The sequence below is a fragment of the Helianthus annuus genome, chromosome 12, assembly GCF_002127325.2.
Source record: "Helianthus annuus cultivar XRQ/B chromosome 12, HanXRQr2.0-SUNRISE, whole genome shotgun sequence".
NCBI lineage: Eukaryota > Viridiplantae > Streptophyta > Magnoliopsida > Asterales > Asteraceae > Helianthus > Helianthus annuus.
Genome location: NC_035444.2, coordinates 79577341 through 79590886, shown reverse-complemented (window position 1 = coordinate 79590886; position 13546 = coordinate 79577341). Strand labels below are relative to the sequence as shown.

The 13546-nt window shown below is 35.4% G+C and overlaps 1 long non-coding RNA gene across 1 annotated transcript; it reads right to left on the bottom strand.

Annotated features, from left to right (window-relative positions):
- Positions 1-10569, bottom strand: LOC118484967. The gene is made up of 3 exons (XR_004875300.1): positions 10426-10569; positions 8869-8954; positions 1-111 (listed from the first exon to the last, which is right to left on the bottom strand). It is a non-coding gene; the product is annotated as an uncharacterized LOC118484967 (long non-coding RNA).
- Between the last annotated feature and the right edge of the window lie 2977 nt (positions 10570-13546).

The window sequence follows — 13546 nt, the reverse complement described above, 5'->3', positions numbered from 1 at the left end:
TTGAGTTCACCGTTTAAAACTAACGACGAAACTATGTGCGGAAGCTTGTAACTGCATAGTGTTCAGTTCACTTCATTGCTTGATCGACATCCGGATGGTAGCTACATTCACCTAACATCAAAAACCAACTTAAAGGTTAGTTTTGATAACTTAAAAACAAGTATAAACAAGTTCCATAACTTTTTATCTACAAGTCCGTTTCGCGTAATTATTTTCCCACGCGTCCGTAATTAAATTACGAATCCGTTTATCACCTCGGTTTGCATAAAAATATGATTTATAAGCAAACGACTTAAAAATCCTTTGTGTGATTATTTGACCCGTTACTTTTAACATCATACTACAAGTTTATTAACAATATTCATTGCTTATCGTTTTTACCCGTTCCGGGCTTGCCAAAAATTAGCATTTTCGCTTCCATTACAAGGTTTGTATTCGTGTTTACATTCACCGGTTTATTTTGAAATTTTCCAACACTTAGCCAATCTTAATCACTTGCTTTATTTTGACCCGTTTAATGGTTTTTATGCATTTAAGCATCAATTTCACTCATCTATTTTCGCACTTCACATTTTTACATTTAAGATGTCTACTTATGTTTCACCACAACTATTTTTGTGGTGAATTAATACAATAAACCGATTATCCCGAGTATTACTTTTCGGTTAGTCATTTTACTAAAAAGACCTATTCTTAGGCATTTGACCCACGAAAGTTTATGCTATATTCTTATACGTATCAAAAGGGTTACATAATCATAATACAAGTTCCTAAACAACCTCCAAGGTTTGTTTTCCCGGTTTACCCAACGAGGGCTTTTTGGTCAATTTTAATCCTTCATTTTACAACGAAGGACTTTCGCTAATTAATTGACCAAGAATCGTATGTTTAACTAAAAGCTTGTTTATGCGTACCTGGTTCGGGTCAACATATAAACCCGTTTTATACCTTGTTTTTATTAGCCGCTACTTTATAGCGACGCACTTATCCACTTCCGGTTCACTCCTGTGAACATACGACTTAACAACCAACGTTAGTCAATATTGTCAAATGGTGTTATCACCACCATTTGACCCGTTTGGCCTATATGACCAAACATTCGCATTTGTTTCAAAGCATGGTTTTTAACTACCCATTTCAGATTTTACCACAAAATTTTCTTTTTCTTACATATTTTGTTGGATATATGTATGTCTGACGTTAATTAAAGTCAACGTAACTAACTCGGTACGATCCGAAGAGTTACACGTTGGTACACGAATCGTATATGTTCACGAGTAGGTAGATTATTATTTATGAAATAATAATACTTTAAACCTGAGGGACTTAAAATTAATTAGATTATTATTAAGAGGATTATAATTGTATAATCTTAAAGAGCCTTAATGTAAGATTGGGTTTTATAAAAGGATGTTTAAGGTGGAAACCCTAGATACACTTTTATAAAAACACAAAACCCTAGCCACCCTCCTAAGCTTGGCCGCCACTCTTTTGCCGTCGACCAAGCATCACCGCCGCCTCCTTCTTGGACGGTTTTACTCTCGGGTATCTTGTGCTCGGTTGTGAACTTCCTACTAGCGAGGATTCGTTGTAACCCGCGTGTTACAATTCCGGTGTAGTCGTCAAAGGTTGATTACTAAAACCCTCTATGGTTGTTTATTCCGTTTATTTGTTTATACGCGTATAACCTTGATCCTGATTGGGAATATTTATTAATCGGATTAATAAATCAAATTTATATAATCGGCTTTTGGTAAATTATATAAACCGCTTCCGCTAATATTTTGATACCATGATTCCCAACAGTGGTATCAGAGCCACGGTTACACGCGTATAGATGGTAAAGTTACAATTTTGATCTATGTTTTATTTGTCAAAAATTATTTGTTTTGACAAAAGATCAAAAGCTTTTGGTTGTCTATGGATTGTGATGTGAATCGAGCCCTAGGTTATGACCTTTGTCATGGTTGTGTTGGTTATGGTTTTATTTTGATTTGTATTTTTTTTCGGATATTGGATCCGATGTAATAGTATTTTTTATTTGTATTTTGTTGCGGATATTGGATCCGATGTAATAGATAGGATTATAATAGATTTGGTTTTATTGTATTTTCAAATTTATTATTGTAATCCTTCAAGTACAAGATCAAGATCAAGATAAATGGCGAACAGGTACCACGAAGATAAAGATCGCGGGTCAAGTGGGAGCTTTCAAAAATTAGCTTTGGAAGCCCTTTTTGACTAGTTCGTTTCGTTTCTGGCTAAAACGAAACGGCCAACCTATTAGGGGCTCGATTCGTTTTTTTATTGTGTTTTGTGGTTGTGTTGTATTTATTGTAAATAATCTAGATAACCCAAAATAAATAAAATTTTCACAATCAAGACAACGGTTTTATTAAAACAAGTTTTATAAAACTGAAAAGTATAATTAATAAAAGGTTTTTATTAATATTTAAAACAAGATCATTCGCGATAAAACGACCGACATAGTTTAATAGGGTATTTAAAACTATATCGTGCGAGCGTGGAAAAGAGTTTCTATTATCACGAATTATATAAAATCGGATTTTATAAATAATTGTGTAACTCGTCTCATGCTACGAGTTATTCAAAATATTTTTGTAAATATTAAAATAAATCCCAAATTTTAAATTGATGTTTTATGCCACCCTTAACGAGTTAACACTTCATTCTAAATCGAACCCAAATGTTAGTGCTATACCCTGCATCTGGGCGTCCATCATGAAAGAAGGTAATCATCGCGTTTCCTGTGTAACATAGGCCGGTGTTACAGTTAACAGTAAAGGACAAAACATCACTTGTTCATCAAGTGGGCATAGTTGGGGTTAAACATACATCGTTTTAAGCGATAACCCCAAATGGAGAGTTGTGTAGGGGACACAATTAACAATCGTTGTTTACCTACATAATCATACCAGTGGATAGTGCTTAAGCCAATTCACTGTCATATGATGAATCGGGATCTCATCTTAATTAAAATTTTGTTTTTGGGTCATAAAATTAAATTAAGAGATTAAAAGCATAAAATACTAATTAATTAATTTTGAATTTTGTAGATGTCAACTGAAAACAATTCCTCCCAATTCTCTCTCAAGTCCATCTTAGAGAAGGACAAACTGAACCACTCCAACTTCATGGACTGGCACCGCAACTTGAAAATTGTTCTCAAGGCGGAGAACAAACTGTATGTTCTTGAAACACCAGTCCCTGATGAACCCATCAATCAGCAAACTGTTACATATAGAAACTATGCAAAGCACTTTGATGACTCTATGAAAGTCTCATGTTTAATGTTAGCATCCATGATTCCTGAACTTCAAAGGACCATGGATGACATGATGGCATATGAGATGAATGAGCACCTGGTTGAAATGTTCCAACAGAAGGCTCGTCATGAGAGGTTTGATGTGATGAGATCACTCATAACCACTCGTATGCAAGAGGGTACATCAGTTAGCGCTCATGTGCTAAAAATGAAGGCATACGTTGATCACTTGGCTCGTCTGGAATCCCCCTTGAGTGATGAATTAGCTGGGGATATCATCCTCAACTCATTACCTAAGTCATATGATCAATTCACTATGAACTACAATATGAATGGGATGGAGAAGACACTTGCAGAACTGCATCAGATGCTCAAAACTGCTGAGGTGAATATACCCAGCAAGACTGCACCAGTGCTGATGATCAAGGAGGGTCATGTTAAGAAACCTAACACCAAGAAAAAGGGCAATCAGGGCAAAGGGAAGGGCAAAGGCAAATTAGTTGCAAACAAGAATCCTCAGAAGGATGCCAAGTGTTTTCATTGTAATGAAATTGGGCACTGGAAGAGGAACTGTGCTAAGTATTTAGCTGAACTGAAGCAAGCCAAGGCTTCAGGAGGAGAGTCCTCAGGTATATATGTTATTGAAATCTTTTCTTTTTCTAGCAAAACATGGGTGTTTGACACAGGATGTGGTTTTCACATTTGTAATGCTTTGCAGGGACTAAGAAAGATTAAGAAGCTGAAACAAGGCGACTTGGAGGTCCATGTTGGCAATGGACAAAGAGTTGCTGTGAAGGCGATTGGAAAATATGTTCTTTTACTTCCTTTTGGTTTAGAACTTGTTTTGAACAATGTTTATTTTATTCCTAGTGTTACTAGAAATAGTATTTCGGTTTCTGCTTTGCATGGACAAGGTTTCAATTATCATTTTAATGGTGAATTTATTTCTGCTTATTTTAATGATGTATTTTACGTTGATGCAAAACCAAACAATGGAATCTATGAGATAGAAATCCAAAACAATAACATATTATACAACATCTCCCATAAACGTAATAAGTTGGACTTCAACGATACGTATATGTGGCATTGTAGACTTGGTCACATAAGCGAGAACCGTGTTAAACAACTTAAAACCACAGGAATCTTAGATTCTAAGGGTTCAGAAACGTTTGGCAAATGCGAATCATGCTTAAGTGGAAAGTTAACAAAAGCACCTTTTTCAAATGTTCGAGAAAGAGCTAATGATCTGTTGGGACTTGTACATACAGATGTATGTGGTCCATTCAGAACAATGTCAAGACATGGAGAAAGATACTTTGTTACATTCACTGATGATTTCAGTAGATATGGTTATGTTTATCTTATGAAGCATAAACATGAGACATTTGAAAAGTTCAAGGAGTACCAAAACGAAGTAGAGAATCAGCTAAATAGAACTATTAAGATGCTTCGATCAGATCGAGGCGGTGAATATCTTAGTCAGGAGTTCATCGACCATCTAAAGGATTGTGGAATAGTTTCACAGCTCACTCAACCTGGAATGCCACAACATAATGGTGTGTCTGAACAGAGAAATCGAACTCTATTAGATATGGTTCGATCAATGATGTGTCGAACAACCCTCCCACGCTCCTTTTGGAGTTATGCTCTGGAAACTGCCGCAAAACTTGTGAATATAGCTCCAACGAAGAAGGTTGACAAAACGCCTTATGAGATATGGTATGGAAAGAAACCAAAAGTATCTTATCTCAAGGTCTGGGGATGTAACGCTTATGTCACTCTAGAATCTTCGGATAAACTAGATCCCAGAGGTGAAAAGTGGTTTTCGTCGGATACGCTAAAAGGATCGGTTACCTTTTCTACCACCCCACTGAAAATAAGATTTTCACAAAACGCAGAGGCACTTTCTTAGAGGAAGAGCTTCTGGCAAGAGGGGTTGGAGAAAACCATGTGGATCTTGAAGAAATTCGAGAATCACAAGTGACTGAACCAGTTGTTCAGACAGAACCAGAAGTAACTGATCCAGTTGTTGAAGTTGAGCCTGAGAGGACTCAAGAAACAACAAAAACACCAAGTGTTCGAAGAAGTATTAGGGATCGTCGTGCCCCTGAAAGGTATGACGATATATTCATGATTGATGAAGCTGAACCTGCTACTTACAAAGCTGCAATGTTGGATTCAGAATCCAAGAAATGGCAAGAAGCCATGAATGCAGAGATGCAATCCATGTATGATAACCAAGTCTGGGATTTGGTTGATCTTCCTACCGAAGGTGGGACTGTAGGAAACAAATGGATCTTCAAGAAGAAGACCAACATGGATGGAAATGTGCAAACCTACAAAGCAAGGCTTGTAGAAAAAGGGTTCACTCAGACTCAAGGAATTGATTATGAGGAAACTTTCTCGCCAGTAGCCATGCTTAAGTCTATTAGAATTCTACTTGCCATTGCTGCATATTATGACTATGAGATATGGCAAATGGATGTTAAGACCGCGTTCCTTAATGGACACTTACTTGAAGATGTCTATATGGTTCAACATGAAGGTTTTGTCGATCCAAATAATCCTAATAAGGTGTGCAAGCTAAATAAATCCATATATCGATTGAAGCAAGCATCTCGCAGCTGGAATCTTCGTTTTGTTCAGAAAATTAAAGAGTTTGGCTTCATTAAAAACGAAGATGAACCGTGTGTTTACAAGAAATCTAGTGGGAGCTATATCACTTTTCTAATTCTGTATGTAGATGACATACTAATCATTGGAAACAATATCCCTATGCTAAAAGAAGTTAAGGCTTGGTTGGGAAAATGTTTCGCAATGAAAGATCTTGGTGAAGCCGCTTATATTCTAGGAATAAAGATTTATAGAGATAGGTCAAAGCGGTTATTAGGTTTAAGTCAAAGTACATATATTGATAAGGTCATACGACGCTTCTCAATGCAAGACTCAAAAAGGGGGCTCTTGCCCATGGCACATGGAACCATTCTTAATGGTGAGCAGTGTGCTAAGACCGAAGAGGAAAAGAAGAAAATGGAAAGAGTTCCATATGCTTCTGCTATCGGTTCCATCATGTACGCCATGTTATGTACTAGACCTGATGTCTCGTATGCTCTTAGCATGATGAGTAGATATCAACAGAATCCAGGAGAGAGTCACTGGGCTGCAGTGAAGAACATTCTTAAGTACTTAAGAAGGACTAAGGACATGTTCTTAATATATGGAGGACTGGATGAGGAGCTATCAGTTAAGTGTTATACTGATGCAAGTTTCCAGACTGATCGTGACGATTCAAGATCACAGACGGGATATGTTTTCATTCTGAATGGTGGGGCTGTTACTTGGAAGAGCTCGAAGCAAAGTGTGGTTGCTCAATCCACCTGTGAATCAGAATACAATGCTGCATCGGATGCTGCTAAGGAGGCTGCCTGGATGAAGAAGTTCATTACTGATCTCGACGTTGTGCCTAGCATAAAGAAACCAATCGAGATGCTGTGTGACAATACTGGTGCCATTGCTCTTGCAAAGGAACCAAGGTCACATCAAACCACAAGGCATATACTCAGAAAATTCCACTATATTAGAGAGATAATAGAGCGTGGAGACATCGTAATAAGCAAAGTTCATACGGATCTAAATCTGGCTGAACCCTTTACTAAGCCTCTACCTCAAGCTAAACATGAGGAGCATGCTGAAAAAATAGGGCTTAGATTTGCTAGACAGTGGGCATGATCTGTAGTTAGTATTGGTGTTTTAATTTTGAACTACAACAGTTACATTAAAATAGTTATTTGATTTATTGGTTAAATGCAAGTTTAATTCTTTTGTAACTGTGTTCGTTATTTGTATGTTTATATCCTTGAATAAGCGTATTCTAAAATATCCGTAGTCGATCAAATTACATGGGAATGAATTTGAATGTAAGACTATTGTGAATTGAGATGATTGCATTCATGAGATGAATAACTCAAGAGTTTGAGAATCAAAATTCACAGATATCACTAGGGAATGATATTGGATGTGACTCGCTTCAAAACGATATCCATAGATCTAAGTCATGAGATGTTTTGATATTGATATGTTCAATCTGTCCTTTTTCCTTAGGCACATATTAAACTACATTGATCAAGGACAATCTTTGATGTTATCTAACACTGTCCTGAAACATGGGTAGTAATCCTGGTAGAGTTGGGAGGAATCCAAGGTTAAGTGGGAGTTGTATGATGCTGATGGAATTTTGTACTTCTATGGGATTAGAAGTTTAGACATTCTGGTGCCCTCGTTAACTCAAACTGGAATAAACGCGTGGCCACGCTCGGACTAAAAGTAGTTCGTTAGACCACTTTGAATTAAAGACGAGAATAGAGAATGGTTGATCACTATATAAGAATGAATGATCCATGTCTTATGATCAACGAATGTTCTATACAGAAGGGACTTATTGATAGAATTATCAGGGCTATAGTATTTGGTTAAGTAAAGTGTTACTTGAACGCAAAGAACTAGTTGACGACTGTAAAGTGTCATGCCGTGTTAAGAGCAGTGCGATGCAGCTAGGTGTCCAACTCTGCACATGTTGACTCATTTAATTAAAATCGTCCAAGTGGGAGATTGTTGGATATATGTATGTCCGACGTTAATTAAAGTCAACGTAACTAACTCGGTACGATCCTAAGAGTTACACGTTGGTACACGAATCGTATATGTTCACAAGTAGGTAGATTATTATTTATGAAATAATAATAGTTTAAACCTGAGGGACTTAATATTAATTAGATTATTATTAAGAGGATTATAATTGTATAATCTTAAAGGGCCTTAATGTAAGATTGGGTTTTATAAAAGGATGTTTAAGGTGGAAACCCTAGATACACTTTTATAAAAACACAAAACCCTAGCCACCCTCCTAAGCTTGGCCGCCACTCTTTTGCCGTCGACCAAGCATCGCCGCCGCCTCCTTCTTGGCCGGTTCTACTCTCGGGTATCTTGTGCTCGGTTGTGAACTTCCTACTAGCGAGGATTCATTGTAACCCGCGTGTTACAATTCCGGTGTAGTCGTCAAAGGTTGATTACTAAAACCCTCTATGGTTGTTTATTCCGTTTATTTGTTTATACGCGTATAACCTTGATCCTGATTGGGAATATTTATTAATCGGATTAATAAATCAAATTTATATAACCGGCTTTTGGTAAATTATATAAACCGCTTCCGCTAATATTTTGCTAATATTTTGATACCATGATTCCCATCATATTTAACCCATTTCGGCTTACGTCGTGGGTATCCATTTAATCTCAACTTACATTTAGTCATCACATGACTAAATTACCCTTTTTACCCCTTTTCCCATTTCTAGTTATGCTATTAAGTAACTTTAAGAAAACTTATAAATTCTTAGTCAATTCATGACTAAATTACCATTTTGCCTCTTTTTACCATTAACCATGGTTTTGATCTTTTTTATTCGTTCCGACTCATTTCGGTTCGTGTCGGAACCCATTTTTTTAAACATAATCCATTGTCATATTTATCACCTATAAAATAAACACGTACACTTAAATTGGGTGTAAGCTTTACATACCTTGCATCCTTGCGAGCTTCATACTTGAACTTGTATCCATTTGACCCGTTCATTTCCATGCTCCTACCTAGCTTGTCAGAGTCAAACTACCATATCATATCCACAAGATGATTAGATTAGTCAACCATTAACATGACCATCACACCTTATGGATTCACACACTTATTCATCAAAGTATGCTATTTATTCAACAACTATTTTTTTTTTTCATAATTCTTTCCATTCACTAAGCGTTTGACCCGTTAGTCAAGTTACTTATACAAACTAGTTAGTAAGTGATTTTGAACACTTTAAGCATGTCACATAAAGTGTTATTTGTTCCTAACAATAAATACTTCATGGCTAAACAAGTATACGCAATCATATGTCTTTTTCTGGATTAATAATAACATTTAATGTGCAGCGATTTTCTATTCAGCTGCTGTAATCGACCATTATGACCCATTTAAAGTCCGAACTAGATTAACATGTTCAAAAATGGATCGTAGAAAACTTTAGTACCTTCGCAAGCATATAAGGTACACCTTCTAACGAATTTTCTATGATTTTATATGATTTTTATAAAATCAGCACAACAACTATATTTTCATTTTTCAATCAGCTTTTAAGGTTTCTGAACAGCTGTTTTAATTCACATTTTTGACCTATTTAACAACCACATTTGTTTCTTATGATTGAAAACAGTAAAAATTTACTCCATAAGCTTTCCGAAAAGGTATAGAACACCCAAATCGGATAAACGGTTGATTTTATATGATTTTTTTAAGAGTAGTCAAAATCCATAGAAAAAGCTACGGAAATCATGTTTAGGGTCCTTTCAAACTCGACCCAAACCATCAAATGCAACCCATTTCCATGGCTATAACCCTTATTAAACTCTTGGTAATAGTTAGAAACCTATAACACGGTGATTGTAGGCTAAGAGATGTCAAAAACATCATCTATTTCAAGAAGTCATCATATGAATCCTAATTTTACCATCTTCTCAATTTCAACTTTGTCAAATTAAGAACTAGAACTAAAATTAACATATATTCAAGTTCTATTTGGTGATTCTCATACACCATCATATTTAAAACCCGTACTATTCCATATCACACGGAATTAGTCGAATTAGCCAATTACGTGTTTCTTTCATAATTTCAACATATAAACATTCGTTTAGGCATTTTAACAAGCACCTAGCGGGCACGATTTCTATACCTCTTATTTAGTTCATGGTTAATCTTTTTAACCAAGTTTCAATCATTAAATCAAACCCTTATTTCTAGCATTCATAAACAATACTAAGACTTGTATCATAACATCAATTCTACACTATTTCAACATTGAAATTCAGTGTTCATCACATAATTACAACACCCACTAAACGCATGTATGGGTAATTATCAATTTCATAATTTTCATCACTAATTCAACAAGTTATTGACTAGGGTTTACTCCTAGACATGTTTTCATTACTAATTTCATCTAAATATCAATCAATCAAGTTCAGATTTTGATTTCTCATGTTCATCAAAATTCTAAGATGTAACCAAAAGATGAAATTTAACATACCTTTTGATCCCTTTACTTAGGTGATCACTAAAATAAGCTTGGATTTCGATTTGGGACTGATTTGGCCTTCCAATTGCTTGATTTTTGGCTAGTTAGGGTTTGGTTGAAGGAAGCTTGTTCGCCCCCTGTGTTGTCTACGACCAGAACACACACCAAGTGAGTTTTGGGTTTTTAATTTTTGTTTTAATAATAATTATTTTCTCACTTAACCCTTTTAGTCCCTCTAGTTTCTAAAAGTTAGAAAAAGGTTACTATATCAAGTCCTTCATTATTTTAAAACACTTAACTAACTAGGTTGATATTCCTAGTTACTTAGTGGGTCCCGGGAGTTATAACCCGTTTTATTTTAAGTCCGTTAACTCGGGCTTCTTATAAACTTACTTTTTTTAAAGTATTTATTCTCCTTTTAATTAATATTAGGATTATTTGTTTAAATCCTAATATTCACCTGGTTAATTTTACCATTAACGGTATTTTATCCGTTCATTAATATTAACGTGGTATGACTATCAAACCTGTTTTCGGGGTGTTACAGGTGGGCGCCAAATTGTTTTGGTCAAAAATTACCGAAGCAATTAAGTGATCAAATTAGTTTGTGAGGTAGTGTGCTAATGGTGTTTGCAAAAAATATGCAAAATATTAACGTGGTATGACTATCAAACCTGTTTTCGGGGTGTTACAGGTGGGCGCCAAATTGTTTTGGTCAAAAATTACCGAAGCAATTAAGTGATCAAATTAGTTTGTGAGGTAGTGTGCTAATGGTGTTTGCAAAAAATATGCAAGTTGATCGTTTGTGAAAACAGTTTCAGGATATAGCTTGAGGATATCAAACTATATTAATAATCAAACAATGAGCAGTAAATGTAAAGGTTGACATGAGATGTACGAGGAAAGCCCTTGATCAATCTAGATCTCCGGCATAAAACCTCAGGAGCTGACAATCGTCGGCTGCCTTGTTCTTCTTATTGCTTCAAATAACAGGATACAACTTCGGGATAATGCACGGATCAGCTCTAAGTGTTACAACGATTATGAAGTGTGAGTGAGTGTTAATTGTAGAAATAGCAAGTGAACGAAGATTGTACGAGAAAGCGTGTTCGAAAGCGTGTGTCTAATCACTAATCCGGCACCCCCTTTTATAGTTACGAGAAACAACTAACTATCCTATAATCTTGGGATTCTATCGGATATTCCCTCCTGACCGCTGTGGACTTCTTCCACAGTTCCAACGTTCGTCTTCTAACAGTCTTGAGCGAGTCTTCAGGAGGACCAAGCCCATGCATCCGTTAGTACCTTGCAACCAAAGAAAATCGTTAGATGGTGAGTAGGATACCCCCGTAGGATGTTACCAATATCCTGGTTCAGTATCCTAGTCGCAACATCAATATATATATATATGTATATATATATATATAGGTAAAGAGTATTGTACAATATTGCTTATCGTACATTACGTACGCTTCAATCTCAGCCGTCAGATCATCTTCCCGCATTTTAAAATCGCATGTTGTTTTTTTATAACAATTTCGCATCTGATAATTTTTTATGAATTCGCATGTTGTTTTTTTTGTACCAATTTCGCATGTGATAATTTTGATGAAATAGCATGTTGTTTTTTATAACAATTTCGCATGTGATAATTTTTGATGAATTCGCATGTTGTTTTTTTGTACCAATTTCGCATGTGATAATTTTGATGAAATAGCATGTTGTTTGTTTGTAACAATTTCGCATAAGGTAATTTTGATGAAATCGCATGTTAAAAAACCAACATGCGAAATTGTTACAAAAAAACAACATGCGAATTCAATGCTGGAAGATGATCGGACGGCTGACCTAACCCTATATATATACAGGGTAGGGATATGGTAGAAAGTGTCTAAAATGTGAGAAGGGTAAGAAGTGTTTTAAACAATTGGATATTTGATCTAATGGTTGAGATCAATAGGGGATAAAATGTAAATTGTGTTTTAATTAGAATAACCTTATGTAAAATTAAAGGGCAATAGTGACTTTTCCAACGTTTTAAATATGGTAACCGTTTCAAAATCCCCATCAATCTCCTATAAATCAGCGAATTTATGGTAACTGTTTCAAAACCCCCATCAATCTCCTAAAAATCAGCGAATTTCTCGTACTGAAATAAATTCTTCGATTTCCTTCACAACAACTTTTTATAACACTATAAAGAACAACATGATAAAACACTATACGAAGATATAACACCATCTGTTTACTGTAAGACACTATACATAAATAAAACACTGTTGATGGGGGATAAAACACTATGAAAAGGAACAGTATATTACATGATAAAACACTATAGGAAGATATAACACTATCTGTTTACTGTAAGACACTATACAGAATAAAACACTATTGATGAGGATAAAAACACTATGAAAAGGAACAGTATATTACATGATAAAACACTATAGAAAGATATAACACTATCTGTTTACTTAAGACACTATACAGAATAAAACACTATTGATGGGGATAAAACACTATGAAAAGGAGATTAAAGATACCTGTACATAATATACACTATTGACTGGGGAATATAACACTACAACAAGAACTTACGTAAACAATTAAATGTATAGAACAAATCGAATTTGAATCATATCCCTAATATATCGCCTGATATTTTTGGCAGTTATCTTTGGAAATCAATTAATTGATAAGAATGGACAATTACTAATATACCCTTTTGAATTAATTAAGATAAGGGACACTTGTCATTCCCAAATTATTTCTCACACTTCTCACAAAAGTTGGACTTTTTACAGGATCCTCTACCTATATATATATATATATATATATATATAGTAGGGTTCGCACGGAAAGTGTGTTTTTCCTAGAAAGTCTAGGAAGCGATCTGGTCCATCCGATTGGTGTGTTTAAGGGTTGAGATTAAATCAATGGCAATCTTGTAATATTTGAGTTATATAATTAGAGACTTTTAATATAGTGAGGGTATTTTGGTAATTGGAAGTGTTTTAAATAAGTCAAGAAACTACCATATCAATAACCAATCCCTAAATTCATGCAATTTCCCCTCATTCTCTCTCTCTTTCTCTCTCTCCCTCTCTAAACCGATCTCTTTCCACTTACTGCT